Source organism: Aquarana catesbeiana, linkage group LG01 (assembly GCF_042186555.1).
Source record: "Aquarana catesbeiana isolate 2022-GZ linkage group LG01, ASM4218655v1, whole genome shotgun sequence".
Classification (NCBI taxonomy): Eukaryota; Metazoa; Chordata; class Amphibia; order Anura; family Ranidae; genus Aquarana; species Aquarana catesbeiana.
Window position 1 is genome coordinate 895409709 of NC_133324.1, and position 23635 is coordinate 895433343.

The window sequence follows — 23635 nt, forward strand, 5'->3', positions numbered from 1 at the left end:
CAGCTCCACCCGCCTGTTTCTGGCTCCAATGCAGGACAACTCTGCACCCTGCCTCACCTCTGCCTCCGGGGAAAGACAGCTCCACCCCATAGGATTTGTGATAGGAACTGGGAGAGGACTTGTGAAGGTGTGTGGGATTTGGGGGAGAGAGAATTTGTGCTAGGGAGAATGGGGGGGATCTGTACTAGAAGTGGGGAGAAGATTATTGCTGGGAGGGGGAATTGGGAGGGGGGGCAGGATCAGTCCTGGAGGGTTTTGAAGAAGGGGAAGAAGAATTTGTGAAGGGATGGAGGGGTGGGTAGCTTCTTGCTAGAAGTGCGGAGAAGATTTGTGCTGGGAGCGGATTTGGGGAGATGCTTTGTTCTAGAAGTGGAGAAAGGATTTACGCTGGAAGGAGGAGGATCTGCATTAAATGAGGATGGGGGGATGTTTGCTGGGAAAAGAAATTTGGGGGATTAGTTGTGCTGGGAAGGGGGACTGGTTGGAGAGGATTTGTTCTAAAATTGGGGTGGGGGTTGTGCTGGGATGGCAGATTTGGGGGGTGGAAGAGGATTTATTCTGAGAGGGGTACTGGGGGGAAGGAGGATTATTGTTGTGAGGGGGAACTTTGTGTTGTGAGAGTGGATTTGCACTGGGAGGGGGAGAGAGGATTTGTACTTGGGGGTTATCGTACAAATTAGTACTTTTTTTTTTGGAGAGGAGGGAGTGGTAATGTGGAGGAGAGTATTGCTTTTGGTGGTGGGGTTGCACTCTCCTTACTGTGCTTTACCCATGACTCCTGCTCTCTTTTTGTTTTGTACACCTGACTCTTACTGTGCATTACACACTCCTGTCCCCTGCATTCTGTACATTACACACTCCTGTTCCCTGGATTCTGTACATTACACACTCCTGTCCCCTGCATTCTGTACATTACATACTCCTGTTCCCTGCATTCTGTACATTACATACTCCTGTTTCCTGCATTCTGTACATTACACACTCCTGTCCCCTGCATTCTGTACATTACACACTCCTGTCCCCTGCATTCTGTACATTATATACTCCTGTCCACTGCATTCTGTGTATTGCATACTCTTGTCCCCTGCATTCTGTACATTACATACTCCTGTCCCCTGCATTCTGTACTTTACACACTCCTGTCCCCTGCATTCTGTACATTACATACTCCTGTCCCCTGCATCCTGTAGATTACACACTCCTGTGCCCTGCATTCTGTACCTTACAAACTCCCGTCCCCTGAATTCTGTACATTTCATACTCCTGTCCCCTGCATTCTGTAAATTTTATACTCATGTCCCCTGCATTCTGTACATTAAACACTCCTGTCTCCTGCATTCTGTGCATTACACCCTCCTGTCCCCTGCATTCTGTGCAGTATATAATCCTGTTCCCTGCATTCTGTGCATTACATACTCCTGACCCCTGCATTCTATGGATAACACTCCTTGACCATGCTCTGTGTGTCATGCACTCATAAGCCCATCACTGACTACAGCCCTCAGTGCTCATTAACCACTTGCCAACCAGCCGCCGTCATTATACTGCGGCAGGTCGACACGATCCCGCGAGCCGTCGTAGCTGTATGTTGGCTCTTTTAAGCGGGATAGCAGGTGCGTGATCACGGGCATAAGAGGCAGAACAGGGACGTGTGTATGTAAACACACAAATCCCTGTTCTGTGAGGAGAGGAGAGGAGAGGCAGATCGTGAGTTCCTAAAAGCTATGAACCACGATCTGTCATCTCCTATAGTCAGTCCCCTCCCCCCACAGTTAGAACACACACAGGGAACACAGTTAACCCCTTGATCGCCCCCTAGTGTTAACCCCTTCCCTGCCAGTGACATTTATACAGTAATTTTTATAGCACCGATCGCTGTAAAATTGTCAATCATCCCAAAAATGTGTCAAAAGTGTCCGATGTGTCCGCCATAATGTCGCAGTCCCGATGAAAATCGCAGATCACCGCCATTAATAGTAAAAAAAAATAATAAAAATGCCATAAATCTATCCCCTATTTTGTAGATGCTTTAACTTTTGCGCAAACCAATCAATATGCGCTTTTTGCGATTTTGATTACCAAAAATTTGTAGAAGAATACAGATCGGCCTAAACTGAGGAAAAACTTTGCTTTTTTTAAAAAAAATGGGTATATTTATTATAGCAAAAAGTACATAATATTGTGTTCTTTTTTAAATTGTCACTATTTTTTTGTTTATAGCGCAAAAAATAAAAAACGCAGAGATGATCAAATACCACAAAAAAGAAAGCTTTATTTGTAGGAAAAAAGGACAATTTTGTTTGGGTACAGCATCGCACGACCACGCAATTGTCAGTTAAAGCGACGCAGTGCCGTATCGCATAAAAAAGGCCTGGTCATTGAGCAGCCAAAGTGTTAAAAAAAAAATGTTGGGACTTTATATGAAGCACAACACCAGAACCAAATGTTTTAATTAGTAGATACTATTTAATGGTGCACATGGATGCATATGGAACAGTAAATAACGTAATAAATAACATAATAAATACATATAAATGTATACACACACATAAGTGTTCCTGCGTAGTAAATAATAAATATTAAAATGGTACTGAAATATGTGGTATACTGTTTAAGGAAAAATCTGTTTTTAAACTGTGTTAAAAAGTGTTATATACACTGAAATATCTTTAAAAGTCTGAGAAGAGATAAATTCCCCGTCTCTTTACAACTAGGTGTCAACACAACTGAGCATGCTCAAACATGCAAACTACTTTCATTTTACCTCCCATGCCTTTTTTACCAAGAGTTATAGTAAATACCAAAATTAGCGCCGGGTTAAAAAGCATTTTTTGAGAGTGAAAACGAGAGTTATGTAGCCCAATGCAAGTTTCAGCCATTGATTCTAATGGTACAATTGTAACTTCACCAAATAAATCCTTTTCATGTTGAGATGAATGTATCTTTCTCTCAAAGAAATTGTCCTTGCAACAAAGTTCCCTCTTCTTCATCTATTTTGTTTTTAAGAATGCTAGAATGTGTAATGTTTTCATGTTTTGGTAAAATATATTTTTCTCTGTCACTTTCACTTGTTACTCTCCATCTCACAAAAATCTTTACCCAAACTTACACATGTGGCTTTACAAACCATAAACAATACCATTGCTGATGCAAATTTTAAATGAGTCACAATTTTGTGTGTTTTTTTTATTATTTCCAAATGATCTTAATTTGAGTCCAAAAAATGTGATATGTGTACCAACATCAGAAATCAAAATGTCATTCCCAAAAATCAGAGGGTAACATCACTATTCTATACTCACACACCAAGAACCACCAAAGAACACAGAATAAATCAAGAAGAATAACTCCTGACTAATGCAATTTCACCACCTATATGTCCAAAGAAATGTGTCAAAAGTGTCCGATATGTTAGCCAAAATGTCGCAGTACCTCTAAAAATCACAGATCACCGCCATTACTAGTAAAAAAATAAATAATAAAAATGCCATAAATCTTTCCCATAGCTTGTAAACGCTATAAATTCTGTGCAAAAAAATCAATATACGCTTATTGCGATTTTTTTTTTACCAAAAATATGTAGAATATATATTGGCCTAAACTGATGAAGAAATGTGTTTTTTTTTTTAAAACATTTTTGGGGATATTTATTATAGCAAAAAGTAAAAAAATATTGTTTTTTTTTTCAGAATTGTTGCTCTTTTTTTGTTTATAACGCAAAAAATAAAAACTGCAGATGTGATAAAATACCACTAAAAGAAAGCTCTATTTGTGGGAAAAAAAGGACGTCAATTTTGTTTGGGTACAGCGTCGCAGGACCGCGCAATTGTCAGTTAAAGGGACGCAGTGCCGTATCACAAAAAATGGCCTGGTCATTAAGCAGGAAAATCTTCCGGTCTGTAAGTGGTTAAGCATTATTTAAATCACTGCTCCTGAAAAAGCAATCATTTTTTTTTGTTTTATTGATACATGTCCCCCAGGTCAGTACCCAGATCCTCATACCGCTTTTATGGCCAATTACTTGCATATAAGCCTTCAAAATGAGCACTTTTGATTTTTCCTGTTCGGCTCCCATAGACTTCAATGGGGTTCATAATTGGCACTTGCAGTTCCGTGGATTCACCGATTATCGCCGATTCCAAATTTACTAAGACATGTTTCCTGCTAATAGTGTGATTTTTCAGGCACATGTTCACCTAGTGAAACTCTTAATTGCCTGGAAACGGTGCTATTACATGTAGAGCGCCAGTACTTCCCAGAAATCTTAGTAAATTACCCCCTTTCTGACACTTTTAACACTTATGGGAACCAGTGACACTAATACAGTGATCAGTGCTAAAAATATGCACTGTCACTGTACTAATGGCACTTGATGGGAAGGGGTTAACATCAGGGGTGATCAAAGGGTTTAAATGTGTGCACAGCCAGTGTATTTGTGAACTGTGTGTGGTGATTTTATTAAGGGATGTGATGGATGTTATTCCCTGCTTCACAGGAAAAGAAAATGCATCACTTCCCCCTGTCAGAATGGTGCTCTGCCTTGTTTACATAGGCAGAGCTCTGTTCTGTGTGTTTTCCCAATGATTGGTGGTTGCCAGGGGATACCGATTGGCCAACACCTGCTGATCGGCTTCTGCTATGACAAATCACAGCAGAAGGGGCGCCCCCTACCCTGAAGTTCAGAATCACATATATATATATATATATATATATATATATATATATATATATATATATATATATATATATATATATATATGTGATTCTGCACAGTGCGGCCACCATGTAGCAATAAATCTGCTATAAGGCGGTCAGCAAGCGGATAAGGCTGCACTAAAAAGTAATTTAGTCAATAAGCAGTACTCCAGGCTAATTGAAGAAAAGCAGGTTCTCTTGTACAAATTAATAAATGTGCCGCGCTGTGTATACCAATCTCAATGTGTATATATACACTCATGTACGTGCTCATCAACCAATGATAGACACTTGCAAAACAGCAAATACAATTATATAAAAAAAATATATAAAAATCAAACATAAAATGCAGTGGGTGATGCTAAATATAGTCCTTCAAAGTGCACTAAAAGTGTTCCACATGTGACTTGACTCTTTATGTATGTAGCAAAGGCCCCGACCCCTGGAGGCCTAATGCTTACCTCAAGAGTCAGGGAGAGCTAACATTCTTCTCTGTAGAGTGGGTTACAATGCATGGTGGGTGTAATACAAGCTGAAGTGATGGGCGCCAGACACTTTTTGAATGCAAACAGATTTATTGTCTCTTGAACAAGAACTGTGGGAGAAAGGGTTAGGGCCAGGATACCCTTAAGTAGATGCAATGATAATTGGCAGACTCCGAGACTTCTATAGGTAGACAGATATACAGGGAACACCTCCAGTCGGCCACCACTTCTGTATAGGTAGGACCGCTGTCTGCTATGGCAACAAATGTTGTTAGAGTCAGTTACGGTAGTTGTATTTAACTATTGGTAACACAAATAGTTCTCCTTGCACTCTACAGTCTCTCACTGTAGGTCTTCCCTCACCCCTAGCTCCCAGTCTCTCACTAGACTCTCAGACCCAAACGCCACTGGATCCCCTGAGCTCTTCCACTTCCATAACTCGGTATCTTCCCCAAGCGTCACCCCCGCTTCCCTGCTGGGTCCCTGAATTGGCCCTCACAGACACTCCTAAAGCGTCACCCCTGCTGACCCGCTAGGTCACTGGCTTGGCACTCACTGATGCTCCTCAAGAGTCACCTCTGCTGTACCGCTGGGTCCCTTGCTTGGAACTTGCTGAAGTTTTCCCACCGTCCCCGGCTGCTGAGGAGACTGCTCTGGTACTGGCTCCAGCTCACTTACAGTGGTCTCCAGTAACGAAGTGGATGGTACCTTAGTGGCGACAGCTTCCCCTTTACCTTTAACCACAACTGGTTCCCTGTCCGGCTGAACCGTTACCCTCAGTTGGACTCCAATCCTGCAGTCCCAACCCTGCGCTGCTTCTCCTGCTTCTGGATAGACCCTCAGACAGCCTAGCAGCCAGATGTCCCCGGGATAGGCCTCAGGCTTCCGGCCTAGAAGCTAGCTTTTTCTTCAAGTCAAACCCGAACACTTTAGCGGCACACAGCAATTTTATGCATCTATTTTACTAATAAATAACATTTCTAATCATATGAAGTTAATAACAAGAATCCCCCTTTACATCAGAGTCCACAGAGTTCACCTTTTACATCTGAACTCGCAGAGTTCCCTTTCACTGTAAGGGGGGACTCTGCAGACTCTGAGGGAGAACTCTGGGGACTCTAACATAAGGGATGCTCTGGGAACCCTGATTTCAGGGGGAACACTGAGAACTCTGATGTACAGAGAGGACTCTGATGTAAGGGGGAACACTGTGGCCTCTGGTGTAAAGGGGAACTCTGATGTAAGGGGGGTTCTGAGAACCCTAAATTTCCTTAGTGTACTCAGAGGCAGGAGAGAGAAGGGGGAGACTTCAGTCACAGACAAGGATGGATGGTGAGCTCACTCACCCCTTGGCAGTCAGCGCCTCTCATCCAGATCTATCTGAGGCTGCCGGACTTCAAATTTCCAGCCGCCACTTTCCTTTTCTGAGGCACAGCGCTGGAAATTGGAGTGTGGGTAGGCACAGAGGGGTAGGGGCGAGAGGAAGAGGTGCAGATCGAGCCCTCTCTCCTCTCCCGTTTGTGTGTGTTTTTGGGGGGGGATTGTTAGTGCTGGCTTTGGGCAGCAAGAAAGAGAGTGTAGCAGACACTATCAGCTTAGACAATTGCAGCCAGCAACCTTGCTGGGAAGCCATAGTCCAGTCTGAATAATGTGTCTGGGTTTCAGGCAGTCTGAAACCCAGACCCATGATTCCAAACCCGAACTGTCTGGATGAATCCCGGACAGGTGGCAACCCTACAAGCAGCCCCGGGCAGCATAACACACGTCCACCCAGATAGCCGTCCAAGTGGCACAGAACCCCGATCATCTGACTCCACCCAAATAAATAGGCTCTCCCAGCAGGCCAAGGGGCTAAAGAAACCCCCACCAATGGGCTGAGACACCCCATCCATTCATAACCTTACCTTGCTAAGCCCTTGTCTATTTAATGTCATCAGCATAACGCCACCCAGTGACAGAAGAGAGAAGGTGCAGCAAGTCTAGAACTAGAGAGGAATCAGTGGATCTACTAACAATTAACCGAGGCAACTACCGCCTGGTAAAAGAAATTTACTAGCAACCCTGCCTAAACACCAGGGTGCTACATGTAAATCACATTCAATGATAAACTCTGTAATCCAATAAAAGGTGCTCCAACAACCGCAGTACCACCTCACACGTGCCCCCCCCCCCCATTATAGATGTATCCTCACCTCAAAGTGTGTGACCCCTCACTTAAGTTGGGTCAAAAAACACTTCTGAGCCTCTCCAGGGATCAGTATGGTGGATCTAGATCTGCTGGCTCCTTCGCTCTTCCATATGACAATCTCCCCATCAATGGACAGCATACAAGTGCATGTGGGTATAAGAAGACTCCAATTGTGCTTATATCATTTGGACATGGACTTTTATTAAAATATCAAACAGAGTACTCACATACTGCTGGTGCTTCCAGCACACTGGGCTACATTAGGCAGTAGTTTATAACATCAGCCCCAAAGCCGCACAATCTCTATCTCCCTGCTGGCCACTTACTTCTCGTAAGGGTCCGGGTGTCTTCACCGTCCTCGCCCCTCCCCTACACTTCACCTGAGGATGACACAAAATCTGCACTACAAGAATTACCCTGAGGAAGACTCATAGCATTGTGTCTTCATCAGGGAAATTCTCTTAGTGTAGATTTTGTGTCATCCTCAGGTGAAGGTCCTTCTTTGGTCTTGTGAAGTCCCCTCTAGCACCAACCTTTCTTGGTGCTATGGAGCACCTTCCCTTCTAAAAAAAATCAGAAAAGAAAGAGGGCGCACCAAGCTAGTGCATTACCACTGATAAACTTTAATGCAGCATAAAAACAGCAAAAATTATACTCACAAACGAGCTAATAAAGATAGCTTTCAAAAGGGCGCAAAAGCGCTGTTCTGTAGATCGACACCCCAGGACCCGTTGCCGAGTGGATCAGACCGGTGCAAATGGCGTTTCGGGGGAGCACCCCTTTCTTCAGAGCCTAAGCGGGCAATGGTTGGTCTCTCAAAGTACTCTCTCTATAAATGTATGTATGTGCCTGTGTCTGCCACACCCAATTAGTGACAACGCCCCATTATTTTTTGTGGTTTTTTTGTGCACCTTCCCTTCTACCCAGACCTTCTCAGTGTTATAGAACCCTCAGGTCTCTCTCTCTCTGTCTCTCTATCCCTCTCTCCCTTTCTTATCCTAATTCCTTCTATTCGCTATCATTGAGGAACCTCTGATTTATCCAAACTGCACAATTGTATCTTTCTCATGAAAGTGATTGGATGGAACTCTTCTTCTTTGATGTGATGACTATCCAATATTAAAGTGGTTGTTAAGCCACTCTAACATCTTTATACTATCCTCTCTGTCTCTTAATCCTGTGTCCCCCTGTGTGTGTGATTGATAAAAAAAAGCTGATTATACCTCACTTCAGAGCGCCCATTGGCGATCATGTGACCGGCCGGCTCTCTCCTCTCCCCGTCTGACAGCTGCAGCGAGCTGGGCCGAAATTCTCCCACTGACGTCAGTTGGGAGGAGAGGAGAGAGCCGGCTGGTCACATGAGCGCTGATTGGCGCTCTGAAATTAGGTATAATGAAGTGAAAGGATATATACCTGTTTTTTGAGCAGCAGTAGGGGCGGGCACTGTCATGAGCTGACAGGCAGGAAGGGAGGGGAGAGAGCAGAGAGGAAAGCAGAGAGCAGAGCTGCCGCTGACGGAGGCACGTAAACTGACCACAGTGTCGGGGCTCAGCAGCCATGATACACCATGGTCAGTTTACAGAGTGGAGGGCAGAAACTGGGGAAAGCAAAGAAAAAGTGTAGCGCTATACAATGTCCAACTTGAACGCCAATTGGCCAGTCAATATGCAGTGAAAGGAATCAACCGTATCTAGGAAATAAACAATAAAAATGGGTAGTCCTCATGAAAACATTTTGAACAGAAAATTCCGGCATCCAAAATGCAGACAAGCTCACTCCCACCGAGAGATGAAAAGGCTTACCGGATAAGATGGACCCAAAGGGGCATACGCCAAGTTGGGTCGGATAAGGCTTGGGTGGTGAGTGGCTGTGCTTGGCCCAAAGAAATGATGTTAATAAGTGATCTCACGGATTACTGTATCCCTCCAAGTGGCACCCGGGTCCTGAAGGGTGTAGGCAATCTCGTGGATATAGATGGTCCTGCAGATCCCGGAAGGGTGGGGTATTACGTGGATGAATCCCTCAAGGCGATATTCCATGGACCAGGAGATGGTGTTAATAGGTGAGGAGAGAAAGGAAGGGCCACTTAGTGTAAATCCGAAAACAAAGATTTTATTTAAAATAAATAGATGTACACTCACATGTAAATCCAAAGTAAAAAACAGCGCTGTGAGAAAGTGGCGACAGTGGGGTTCCCCCCCACTGTCGCCACTTTCTCACAGCGCTGTTTTTTACTTTGGATTTACATGTGAGTGTACATCTATTTATTTTAAATAAAATCTTCCCTGAACCTGGAAGAAGGTGCCAATGCACAGGTACGTGATTACGTGATTGTGGCTGTACAGTAAACCCAGATTACAAAGGATAACTTGCCACAAATTTGTGGCACTGTTGAATTGTAAGTCTTGTTAACTTGCTGCACATTTTCACTGGCAAGTTGTACACATGCAGAGCATTTGAAGCACAAGTTCTAGTTGACACTTTTCCAATTTGTAGCAAATTTGCGTGCCAAGTCTCTAGTAAGAGCAAAGTTGCAGCGGTGAGTCTACAGCAAGAGCTCTGCAAGCCACAGCCCCCCCTGTGGTGGGATGACTATAGCACAACATAACTGAACCAGAACTTGCAGTAGACTTGCAGAATGTTTACAAAGAAAATTAAACTGGAGACATGCAAATCGGACTTACTGCAATTGTGCAACAAATTTGTGAAGCCTGGCAAGTCTAGCAATAGCTTAGCAAGTCGTTTTCAAACTTGCAGCACAATTGCTTTCTATCTGGGAAGTCATTGTTGTGCGCAAACTATTGAATTAGGGTGTGCACCCCAAAGCTCAAACAAACATGCGTGTTTGTGTGTGTGTGTCTGTGTATATATACTGTATAGATATACAGTATCTCATAAAAGTGAGTACACCCCCCTTGTAAATATTGTATTATATCTTTTCATGTGACAACACTGAAGAAATGACACTTTGCTACAATGTAAAGTAGTGAGTGTACAGCTTGTATAACAGTGTAAATTTTCTGTCCCCTCAAAATAACTCAACACACATCCATTAATGTCTAAACCGCTGGCAAGAAAAGTGAGTACACCCCTAAGTGAAAATGTCCAAATTGGTCCCAAAGTGTCAATATTTTGTGTGGCCACCATTATTTTCCAGCACTGCCTTAACCCTCTTGGGCATGGAGTTCCCCAGAGCTTCACAGGTTGCCACTGGAATCCTCTTCCACTCCTCCATGACGACATCACGGAGCTGGTGGATGTTAGAGACCTTGTGCTCCTCCACCTTCTGTTTAACCATCTCAATACTGGGCACTTTCACCCCCTTCCTGCCCAGGCCATTTTTCAGCTTTCAGCGCTGTCACACTTTGAATGACAATTGCGCGGTCATGCATCACTGTACCCAAATGAAACTTCTATTATTTTTCCCCACAAATAGAGCTTTCTTTTAGTGGTATTTGATCACCTCTGCGGTTTTTATTTTTTGCGCTATGAACAAAAGAAGAGCGACAATGTTGAAAAAAACACAATATTTTTAACTTTTTGCTATAATAAATATCCAATTTTTTTTTTAAACAAATTTTTTCCTCAGTTTAGGCCGATATGTATTCTTCTACATATTTTCGGTAAAAAAAATCGCAATAAGCGTATATTGATTGGTTTGCGCAAAAGTTATAGCGTCTACAAAATAGGGGATAGATTTACATTTTTATTTTTTTTTTTTCTAGTAATGGCGGCGATCTGCGATTTTTATCGTGACTGCGATATTGTGGCGGACATATCAGACACTTTTGACACATTTTTGAGACCATTCACATTTATACAGCGATCCGTGCTATAAAAATGCACTGATTACTGTATAAATGTGACTGGCAGGGAAGGGGTTAACACTAGGGGGTGATCAAGGGGTTAATTATGTTGCTAGGGAGTGTTTTTAACTGAAAGGGGAGGGGACTCACAAGGGGAGGAGACCGATCGGTGTTGCTCTATACTGAGAACACACATCGGTCTCCTCTGCTCTCTGACAGGACGTGGATCTGTGTGTTTACATACACAGATCCACCGTCCTGCCGTGTTACCGGGCAATCACAGGTGCCCGGCGGACATCGCATCGGGGGCACCGTGACGAGGCGCACGCGTGCAATTGCTGCCTGCGGCACGCGCACACCCCCTGGTGGGCAGGGAAGGCGAGGGCGTCATATAACGCCCTCCCAGAATGAGAGCCGCGCCGCCTGACCGTCATATGACAGCCGGCGGGCGGCAAGCGGTTAAGGATGCCCCACAGATGCTCAATAGGGTTTAGGTCTGAAGATATGATTGGCCAGTCCATCACCTTTACCCTCAGCTTCTTTAGCAAGGCAGTGGTTGTCTTGGTGGTGTACTTGGGGTCGTTATCATGTTGGAATACTGCCCTGCGGCCCAGCCTCTGAAGGGAGGGGATCATGCTCTGCTTCAGTATGTCACAGTACATGTTGGCATTCATGGTTCCCTCAATGAACTGTAGCTCGTTAGTTCTGGCAGCACTCATGCAGCCCCAGACCATGACACTCCCACCACCATGCTTGACTGTAGGCAAGACACACTTGTCTTTGTACTCCTCACCTGGTTGCCGTCACACACGCTTGACACCATCTGAACCAAATAAGTTTATCTTTGTCTCATCAGACCACAGGACATGGTTCCAGTAATTTATGTCCTTAGTCTTCAAGTCTTCAGCAAACTGTTTGCGGGCTTTCTTGGGCATCATCTTTAGAAGAGGCTTCCTTCTGGGACAACAGCCATGCAGACCAATTTGATGCAGTGTGCAGCGTATGGTCTGAGCACTGACAGGCTGACCCCCAACCCCTTCAACCTCTGCAGCAATGCTGGCAGAACTCATAGGTCTATTTCCCAAAGACAACCTCTGGATATGATGCTGAGCACATGCACTGAACTTCTTTGGTCGACCATGGCGAGACCTGTTCTGAGTGGAACCTGTCCTGTTAAACCTCTGTATGGTCTTGGCCACTGTGCTGCAGCTCAGTTTCAGGGTCTTGGCAATCTTATAGCCTAGGCCATCTTTATGTAGATCAACAATTCTTTTTTTTAGATCCTCAGAGAGTTCTTTGCCATGAGGTGCCATGTTAAATTTCCAGTGACCGGTATGAGTGAGTGAGAGCGATAACGCCAAGTTTAACACACCCGCTCCCCATTTACACCTGAGACCTTGTAATACTAATGAGTCACATGACACCGGGGAGGTAAAATGGCTAATTGGGCCCAATTTGGACATTTTGACTTAGAGGTGTACTCACTTTTGTTGTCAGCAGTTTAGACATTAATGGCTGTGTGTTGAGTTATTTTGAGGGGACAGCAAATTTACACTGTTATACAAGCTGTACACTCACTACTTTACATTGTAGAAAAGTATCATTTCTTCAGTGTTGTCACATGAAAACATATAATAAAATATTTACAAAAATGTGAGGGGTGTACTCACTTTTGTAAGATACTGTATATATATATATATATATATATATATATATATATATAGGGTTTGGTGAAATATTAGGGGTCTAAACAGACCCCTGATGAGAAAGGGGCTGAGGACAGAGATTCCCAAGCCCTTTTATCTGCAGCGTCAGCTGCACTGGACAGTGAATGAATGGGAAATGCTCTGTACTGAGCGGTTTCCTGTCCATTCACAAACTGAAGCCTAGTACACACGGTTTACTAGGCTTCAGTTATGAATGAACACAGTGAGTGATCTGTACCAATCACTCACTGTGCTCATTCAGAGAAGAGAGCAGTCGGTTAATGACACGCGCCCGGGCAACAGTGGGAATCTACACTGCACGAGGGAGATTAGGCTGTGCCCTGGCACATTGCCTGCGCACACCTATGTGGGAAGTCGATTGATGAAACATCTTGGGTACAATCAACCTGCCCATAGATGGATCGAATCTTGGTTGGTCCCTGCTGAACCGACTTAGTTTTGATCCATGTATGGCTGGCTTAACACAGGATAGGGGCTGTGCTCAGGAATGGTTTGTTGTGATAGATTTGCTTTAAAAAAGGCATGTTGCTGTTCACAAATTGTAATGTGGTTCTATTTTGTGGCCATTTGTTGTGTACTGGGCATGTCTATCAATTGACTAATTAATACATTATCTTTAAAGATAAACAGTAGTGTTTCAATACACAAGCACTCCATTTTGTCTTTTTGTTTTATGAGAAATTATATAAAATTATATAAAATTATATAAAACTTTTAATACAGTGTGCAAAGAAATTACCATATCAAAGTCCGCTTATCATCTCATTTTTCAGGATTTAATATCTTTCCCTGTTACATTAGTAGTGTTGAAAGTAGCGTCAGCTAAGAGAATTGCCATAATTACAGACCATGTAGTAAACACATCCTCATGAAAAAGCTGCTAATTTAATATTTTCCAGCACTTACACAATAACAAAGAGGATGCCCCCGGGGCCAAGCCAAGATGATTAACTGCACTCTGAAGGTCTTTGTCCTGTGTTTTTATCAGACTTCTTCATGCAAGTATATTTATAGTATCAGTAGGTTCTGGTTGCCTCCATCCTGAACCCTTATTATATGTTCCCTGCAGCCTCCACAGGCATAATCCTGGCAAGCCTTTCTGCTGCGTTGACAAAATTCAAAAAACAAAAGGGAAAACAATTAATTTTAATTATTTTATTAGGAAATTCCAAAAAGTCTATATTGCCAGTTAGCAGCTTTTAGAAGACCAGGTAAAGCTCCAAGCAGAACGTTTGGAACTTATGTTGAAGTTAATCAGCTTATATTTTGCTTTCCCTGGTTCCTCTTTTCCGCCCTCATCAACGTGCTAATTACATTTTTAAATAAAATCCTTCTGTTTACATTATATACTTTTTTTAGACCCATGACATTATTGCTGGGTCTCTGTGCTTCTCTAAGCAATGCAAGCAGGTCATGGCTGGAGGGGGGCCAGCAAGGTGCTGTACATAGCTTTCAAGAAAACATCACAGCACCCTGGTGCAAGCGGCAGGCTGGTACAGAGGAGGAGTTATGCAAATGTCAAAATTACTTGATGGGTAGGTGTCAGTCTGGAGGAGTGGGATTTCCGAGGCGGGTGGCAGGCCTGGAATGGGACAAAAAATAGGCCTTTTAGACTGAGCAGCCTATGGGATATTTACCAGAAGGCATGGAGAGCATGGGGGGGGCGGAGAATGTGGGGGGGGTTGGAGAACACGGGGGAGTGCAGAGAGCACCAGGGGGGGCCAGGGAGCACGAGGGGGTGAAGAGCACAGGGGGGTGGAGGGCACTAGGGGGAGCCGGAGAGAGCACAGGGGGGCTGAAGAGCACTGGGGGTGTCGGAAAGCACTGAGGGGGCAGGGACCACGGGGGTTGGAAAGGCCAAGAAGGGGCAGAGAACACGGGAGGCGAAGAGCACAGGGAGGGGGGGTTAAGAGCACAGGGGGTGGAGAGCACAGAAGGGCTGGAGAGCACTGGGGTGGTTGGAGAGCACTGAGGGGGCGGGGACCACAAGGGGCTGGAGAGCACAAGCAGGTGCAGAGAACACGGGAGGCGAAGAGCACAGGGGGTAAAGAGCACAGGGAGGGCTGAGAGCACAGGGGGGCCGGAGAGCAGAGAGGGGCTGGAGAGCATGGGGGGCTGGAGAGCACTGGGGGGGCCAGAGAGCACCAGGGGGACCAGAGAGCACAGGGCGAAGAGCACGGGGGTGGAGAGCACTAGGGGGAGCCAGAGAGCACAGGGGGGCTGGAGAGCATTGGGGGGGTCTGGAGAGCACTGGGGGGGTGGGGGCCATGGGGGGGCTGGAGAGCTCAAGCAGGGGCAGAGAACAAGGGAGGTGAAGAGTACAGGGGGGGTGAAGAGCACAGGGGGGGCGGAGAGCACAGAGGGGCTGGAGAGCACTGGGGGGCCAGAGAGCACGGGGGTGAAGAGCACTGGGGGGGTCTGGAGAGCACTGGGGGGGTCGGAGAGCACTGAGGGGGTGGGGACCAGGGGGGGCTGGAGAGCACAAGCAGGGGCAGAGAACACAGGAGGCAAAGAGCACAGGGAGGGGGCGAAGGGGGGCAGAGAGCATGGGGGGGTGGAGAGCACAGAGGGGCTGGAGAGCACTGGGGGGGTTTGGAGAGTACTGAGGGGGCGGGGATTACGGGGGGCTGGAGAGCACAAGCAGGGGCAGAGAACAAGGGAGGCGAAAAGCACAGGGGGTGAAGAGTACGGGGGAGCGGAGAGCACAGAGGGGCTGGAGAGCACGGGGGGTCGGAGAGTACAGGTGCGGCCGAGGAGCACAGGGGGGGCTGAGAGCATTAGGAGGGGCTGGAGAGCACTGGGGGGGCGGAGAGTACAGGGGCTGATGAGCACTGGGAGGGGTTGGAGAACACTGGGGGGCCAGAGAGTACAGGGGGGCCGATGAGCACTGGGGAGCCTGAGAGCACTGGGAGGGGCTGGAGAGCATGGGGGGGCTGGAGAGCAATGTGGGGGTGCCGGAGAGTACAGGGGGCTGATGAGCACTGGGGGGGCTGGAGAGCACTGGGGCTGGAGAGCACTGGGGGGCCGGAGAGTACAGGGGGGCTTATGAGCACTGGGAGGGGCTGGAGAGTACTGGGGGGCTGGAGAGTACAGGTGCGACCGATGAGCACAGGGGGGCCTGAGAGCACTAGGAGGGGCTGGAGAGCACTGGGGGGCAGAGAGTACAGGCCGGGTGACCGCGGAGAGGCTGTGTGAGTGGCGGGGGCTCAAGGAGCAGCTCAACTGCCTTGGCCCCACAAGCACATGCAGCCCGGGCCTCGGCCCACCGGGCAAGTGCCCGGTGTGCCCTATGGCCAATCTGGGCCTGGCGGGCGGTGTTTGCACACAGACTGTTTTAAGAAACACCCATATGTGATGCTAAGAAGCTCCCAGTGTACAGTGAAATCAGAGTGAGCAATTCCAGTTCTAAAGTAAGGCTGTAGTTCAGCTTTATACTATAGCCTGGTTAACATGCTACAACACTCTGCAACAGGTACAGCCAGGACAAGGGGTGGGCAGGAAGGGCAGACACCCCAGGCGCAGCACCCTAACAAGAAGGGAAGGGCATATATATATACACATATGTATACACATGCTGCTAGACTGGTTCCCGCAGAATCCTCTTCCCTACACTCCAGTGGTTTAAGGACTTGATATCATCAAGACCAATGTAGTTTCCTTTGAACGTGATGACACCAAGGGACAGACCACCGCTAAAGTGTGGGGGAGTGCCATGTGCCGGGGGAATGAAGGATCAAGTAACTAAAAGTGCTTTAACTCTCCCCTAGAGTAAATGACAATTGAACCATTGCAGTATGGGCAAGGTATACTTTTCAATTTTCCAGGAGTTGGGCTTTAATAATACCAAGGATCGAAGGTGCCCTCTGTATAGTGTGCCAGGAGTGGTGGTACTGAAGCAGCCTGTGCTACTGAACATGTCAATGTGCCACGTGGCCTCCCTGGCATGTCGTCACTCACTAGGGAATTTTTGTTGGGGTGATTTACCTTTTATACTATATAAACCTTGCAAAATGTTTCTAATTTTTCTTAACTTCTCTTGCAGCAGAAAGAATTCCCCTAATTTCCCTAGCCTGCAATCTTCTAATAATAAAAACATTGATCATGATGTCTGTGTAGAAATGCTATACAGACTTGTTGACAAATATATTTTTTTTGTTTGTTATAGAAAATGCATCACTTTGTCCATTGAGGCCAAACCTGGCGGCAACAGAAATTTCCTGTAGGTTCCAATGGAGCAACTGACCAGTGTAGTGGCACACAAAACATTCCTATCATTGGATGGGGGGTTGTTTTTTCATGTTCACCTTCATTTCAAAAGCTAGTAATTAATTGACTAAAGCAGTTGCCATTTCTGTTTTGCTTGATTGAATCTCTTTATAGCTGAAGTTTAGCTAAAAAAAAAAATCACAAAAGTTTTAGTCAAATCACTTACTTACTTGTCCCACATTGTGTAGGCAGCTGGATCCTAGAGAAATCTTCACGGCAGGGATGATTGTACTCTTCCTGGCTCTGAACGTCCGGTGTTGCAGTTTTTTTAGCTGGACTTCAGTTTTAACCACTTATGTACCACCATACGGTTTGGAACTGTAAATTGGTTGGTGCTTTTTGTTCTGCAGTAACACATAAATCAAGGGTTGCAAGTGTAGCACCCTCTAGCAGTGTGCTATAGAGAGTAGGTAAATTTAGGCAGGTCTGGCTGGTTGCTAGGCCTGTTTATTTTCATTCTGGGCTGGGAGTGGCTCAGTGTAGCAGCTGGTGACTCCCAGGCAGCATCACCAAGACCTCCCTCTTCTTTCCAGAGGATTCTGGAAAGAGAGGAGGAGAGGTGGAGCTGCCTGGGGTATTCTGAGGAGCCCAGACCAATCCCCAACTTAGATTGGCAGGGGGCAGGCTTCCTTAAATACCCAGGATCAGCCCAGCTGGGGAGGAGTTGTCAGGTGAAAGAGCTAGATTGTGAGAGTGTGGAGGCTGTTGGGGCCCACAGGGAACTCCCCAGTCTGGGGGGGGGTGACCTTTTGCCTGGGCTCAGGTGCAGCCAGGAGGAGAAGAGATCCTGGAGGAGAGGCACATGAGAGAGTAAAGAGAGGACAGCAGGAGAAAACACAGAGACTTCAGAGAGGACAACTGGTTGCAGCCAGGAGGGCTGGTGAGTGAGGCACAGTCAGGAGGACTGGGGAGGCACATCTGAGAGAACTGGGAGTTTGCAGTTTGAAATGGGTGCAGAACCAGAAGAGTGGACTGTGGGAAGGGCAGTGGAGAGAGGTAACTGCAGCCAGGAGGGCTGGCAAAGTTATGTGCAGGAGGAGAAATGGAGTGTATATACTGGACTGTATATAGTTGTCCCAAGCAAGTGCTACCAATTCTACTGGGCATCCCATATTTCCCTTACCCCATCCAAGATCAATCCCCTCAATAAAACAAAAAAACAAAGCATATGGACTGTTCTATATCTCTGAGTGTCTGAGAGGTGAATGCTGGGCTGGGCAGGGTGACAGATAATCCAACACAGGAAACAAATTTGCTCAATTACCCCATTAGTACAGTCAGTGTTGACAGGGGAATCCCTCCCACGGAGCCATTGTGTTCTCCCAGTGGGGGGGTGAGGTGGGCGTGGCAAGCCTCCCCTCCAAAAGAACACAGTGATTATTGCTAGTGGCTATAACGGTTGCTTGCAAGAATTGCATGTAAAATCTGGCAAGATGGTTGTGCCCAAGTTGATTGATCATTCAACATGGGTAGATGCAGCCGCCTGCCCATACATGGTTTGAATCTCGGCCAGTTCAGCAGGAACCATCTATGGCCAGCTTAATGAAGGGGTGCTACCTAAGTTGTAAAGCCCCTCCTTTACCTTATCCCTTATTTTACAGAAAAGGCTAGTTTATACATATGGCAACCCTTGCCTCCCCTCTGAAAAGCGATCTGCAGCGGATTGCTTTTTGTGGGCATTTGACAGGCAGTGAGGAGGTGATACATTGTTTAACCTTCTAAATGCCGCACCACCATGCAACTACCAGGTACATAACAGTTGATTGTGGCCCCTTACGCCAAAATGGGATGCATTTGGCAGCTAAATGATACATCATGCTCTTTCATTTTTGCTATGTTAGTGAAGCAAAGCATCATGGCATACCCTTCTTGAGGTGGGCAGGTGGAGGGGTGATAAAACCACCGCTCCACTGCCTGTTTTTTACCAACTGTGTGAACAAGTCCTAAGAATTTTGCTAATCCTAGCAGCCAGGGACTGATGTGAATTGTACAATATATTCCGGGAAACTCAGATATGTGGATGCAATATAAAGATATAAACATATAAAACAAGGGCAAGGGTGTTCAATTTACCAATATCCACAAAAAAGATTTCCGCTGTAGCGCGGTCATACAAATGAAAGCTGGTCTCTTGATACTATGATGTTCTGCACTTTGCACTCCACCATTTATTGCACACCATAATATAGCTTACTTGTTCCCCTATGAATGCGAGGACATATTCTTCAAGCCTTGTATCGGGTTGCATTTTGGAACACGACTTCCCCTTAGGGAATGTTTTACCTGCAAGCCATCTTATAAAGCTTTGAGTTCTGCTAGTAAAAGCACACGGAAAGTTTTTTTGGAAGCGGGTATTATCTGTTCATGATTAGTGTGAAGACAGGAAACACACCATCTGTTCTGAAAAATTTCAGTAAACTCTGAAACAGTTCATTTCCAGTTCAGCGGGGATTATTGTCTTAACCTCACAAGAGGACCTTTCTACAGGCAGACACTTTAATCAATCCAGTAAGGTTTAATATTGCTCCCGGAGAGTCCTCATATTGTGTAAGAACCAAGCTAATGACAAAGCTTTGTATATGTGACAGTCCATAGAAATCAACAGTAGAGATCCAGGTGCCTGTGTACCCATCATATACAAAGCTGGTTTGTGGGAGGACCACTTAAAGTGTTACTAAACCCACAACAGTAAAATCTGTCTGTATATGCAGAATAGATTGCTTGTTATACTCACTGCAGAACTTAAGGGGTTAATCCTCTGAATTGTGTAAAATCTTTGATCCTGTATGGACAGATCCTCCCCCTCCTGCAGGGTCTATCTTGGCAAGGCCAGATAATACACAGTAAATCTGCACATGCTCAGTTTGGGATCTATTGCTGGAGAGAATATTTCCTTGTTAAGCTGAGCTTTTCAGGTCACATGATATTGACATCACATATGTGGGTGTGTATACAGATCCTAAATGACAGCCCAGTCCCTCCCTCCTCCTCCATGCACAGTAACTAAAAAGGAACACAGTGGGTGGGATGTCACATCTTTATTGATGGATGGTCCGCCTCCTATAACAGCATGAGGACACAGGCTATTATGGAAATCTCTTCCTACCTACACTAGCCTAAACAGGAAAATAAAAAATGTAAATGTAAATGTATCACCACAATGGCGTTGTGGATACAGACAGATATAAGTGTGCCAACTATGTTGCAAAATTTATTCAAGAAAAGAAGACATGGACTTTAGAGGCACACCCGTAACAGCCGAGATACAAAAACTTTTATTTGTTTAAAATTCACATCATTAGCGTAACAGATTAAAAACAGAACATGGTGTTTAGTCTAGACAGCGCTCACACCACCTAACACAGTCAACTATTACCACAGTTAGAAAAATTGATCAAAACTGATTTCAATGGAGTGATGTTAGTAGAGGGAAAGCTGGTTGGTGGTAGAGGCGTAGTGAAGAAAACTCTACATGTTACGCACCTGTAGCGGGCACCTACTTTAGGCAGGTGACCTTTCTTGTTAGCTTTCTGTTACAGGTACATTTAAACAGGCTGATTTGCAGCAGGCCTGTTTTGTTTGATTTCCTTATTTGAGTGACAGGTGGTTTATGTGTTGGTCTCGGCCAATCATTAATTTGCTTGGTAATCCCGGGACTCTCATATAAAAAGCGGGGTCACATGACCACAGGAGTCGGAGTCGGAGTCCGGGTTCAGTCCTTCTCTGAGGAGCGAGAGAGCCAGCCTGGTTCCCGGGGGGGAAGTTGGAGGTTTTCCCCTCCGGGGAGCCAACGGAGCTTCACCTTAGCGAGAAGGGTGGAGATCCGGTCCTCATGGAGGAACAGACGACATCTTGCCGTGTGTAGTTGTGGATGTTGTGGGCCGCCCCTGCAGGGAGGGGAACGGGCCACAAAGAGATAGAGAAAACTGAGGATCATTGCGGATGAAGTAGCAACAATGCGGAAGGAAACTGGGCGATCGATTGTTTGTGAGTGGCACATGGGCTGTTGATCACGTGAGTGAAAGCCCAAGGGAAAGGTACTGTCAGAGACTGAGGGTTGTTGGTGCACAAGTCAGTGAGATAGGCAGTGATGGCCTATGACTTTGGGTTCGGCATTGCCCCGGGATTCCGATCAGTCAAGCGGGAGGAGTTATTCAGATTGGCTCTCCTTTAACTTAATTTGGAAGTACCATGTCGGTGGGAAGTAGTGGTAAACAGGTAGCAGTGAAGCTGCAAGCACGCATGTAGAGATATGGATCGTTCTTTTAAAGTTATCCAGATGAAGAAGTTATTCAGAGTGACTCTTTATCAAATCATTCTCTATCAAATCTACTTCCATCATCCCTGATTGAAGAGATCATTGAAAAATGATTTCTTGACTGTCCGCAGTTGTACTCAGATTTTCTTGTATGATTCAGCAAAAGATGACAATGTAACAGAAGAGCATCTCAAAGGTATCCCAGTTTATGTTGATGAATAAAGCATTAAGAAAAATCATTAAGGACTGTGAATTTTAAATCTATGGGCTGCAAAGGTTGAGTAGTAAATGTGAATTACAGGTATAGCCAAATTTCAGCCACTCCTTCGGGGGTAAGCGCTACACACCCTTATGTGCTTCTTCAGGAGCTTGCAGTCTAATATATACAGTACATAAAAATAAAAACAATTAAAAACAGAAACAGCCAAATAATGTATCATAATCAATATATAACACTATTTAATAATAATGTAAACAATAACTAGCATGTCAAGAGTATGCGTCCCACCTAGAGGCAGTCAACCCGGAAGGCATATTGCCATAGGTGAGCAAGACCCAAATGCGGGGCGTATATAACTATGAAAGTATGATCTATAGAGTGTGTAGTGTAAGGTAGATTAATGGGCGCCAGACACTTCTTGAATGCAAAGAGATTTTATTTCTCTTGAACAGAACTGTGGGAGAGAGAGTTTAGGACCAGGACACTTTTTAGTAGTTGAAATGGTAATTGGCAGACTCCGAGACTTCTATAGGTAGACAGCCATGCGGGGAAAGGCATCCAGCAAGACACCACATCTGCATGTGTTGAAATTTTGTCTCCTATGGCAACAGTCTTAGAACAGTTCCTAACACAAGTTGTAAAGAACTCCTTCACTCTCTACAATCACTTCGTGTAGGTTCTCAACCCACTGAGCTCCCAGTCTTTCTCACTAGACTTGCTGATTCACTGCCACCGAATCCCTGAATCCCTTGAGCTCTTCCAATCTTAACTTAAGTATCTTCCTCAAGCGTCACCCCCGCTTCTCAAGCGTCACCCCCGCTTCTCTGCTGGGTCCCTAGCTTGGCACTCCAGATACTTCTCAAGCCTCACCCCACTGGCCTGCTCGGTCCTTGGCTTGACACACAAGGCTGCTCTGCAAGCGTAACCTCCGCTGGCTGGGTCCCTGGCTTGACACATACTGAAGTTTCCCAATTCTTCACCGTCCCCGGTTGGTGAGAATAGTACTTGCTTCAGCTGCTCACTGTGGTCCCTGGGAATAGGGTGATTGGTCCCTTAGTGGCGACAGCTTCCCCTCTACCTCCGACTACGACAGGTTCTCCGGCCGGCAGAACCGTCACTTCTGGCTGGACTGCAAGCCGCAATCCGAACCCTACGCTGCTCTCTTGCTTCTGGATAGGCCCTCAGATAGCCTGGCAGCCAGATGTGCCCGGGATAGGTCCAATCTCAGGCCTAGCAGCCCGGGCAATACAACACACATCCACCCAGACAGCCATCCAGGTGTCACACAACACTGAAACATAAATATATAGGTTCTCCCAGCAGGCCAAGAAATTTAAGAAAACCCCTGCCCATTGGCTGAGATACCCCATATACCCATAATCTGACCTTGCTTTGCCCTTGTCTTATCTAATGTCACCAGGTACCCGGCCACCTAGCGGCAGACGAGAGAAGTGCAGCAATTCTAGACTTGGGGTAGAATCAATTGATCCCTAACAATGAGCCAAGGTAACTACATCTGGCAGGTAAATTTAGGAGCAACCCTGCCTAAACATCAGGGTACTACATCAGTTTTCTGTTTCATTGCTCTTTTGATAGCCTGGTTCCATAGGAGTTTTCACTTCCTTTGCATCCTGCATATGGAATTGTTCCGGAGAGATTTCGGAGATTTTCAGAGATTGGTTGAGAAGATAACTTCCAGCTTCTTCTCTCTCTATTTGGATTCCCAAATAGTAGGTAATGTTCCCAAGTTCTTTGATTTCAAAATTTTTTTTCAGCTTGTGAACTATCTGATTGTAATCCCGTTCTTGTTCAAAACAGGCTACAATGTCATCAACATAGATAAGCATGTACATCCATCTGTCTTCTTTATTCTTGGAGTAGAGACAGAGGCCTGCTTTACTTCTTGAGAATCTCTCTTTAGTAAGTACTTCATTCACTTTCTCATTCCACATACTTGCAGATTGTTTAAGACCAGGGGCGTAACTAGAAA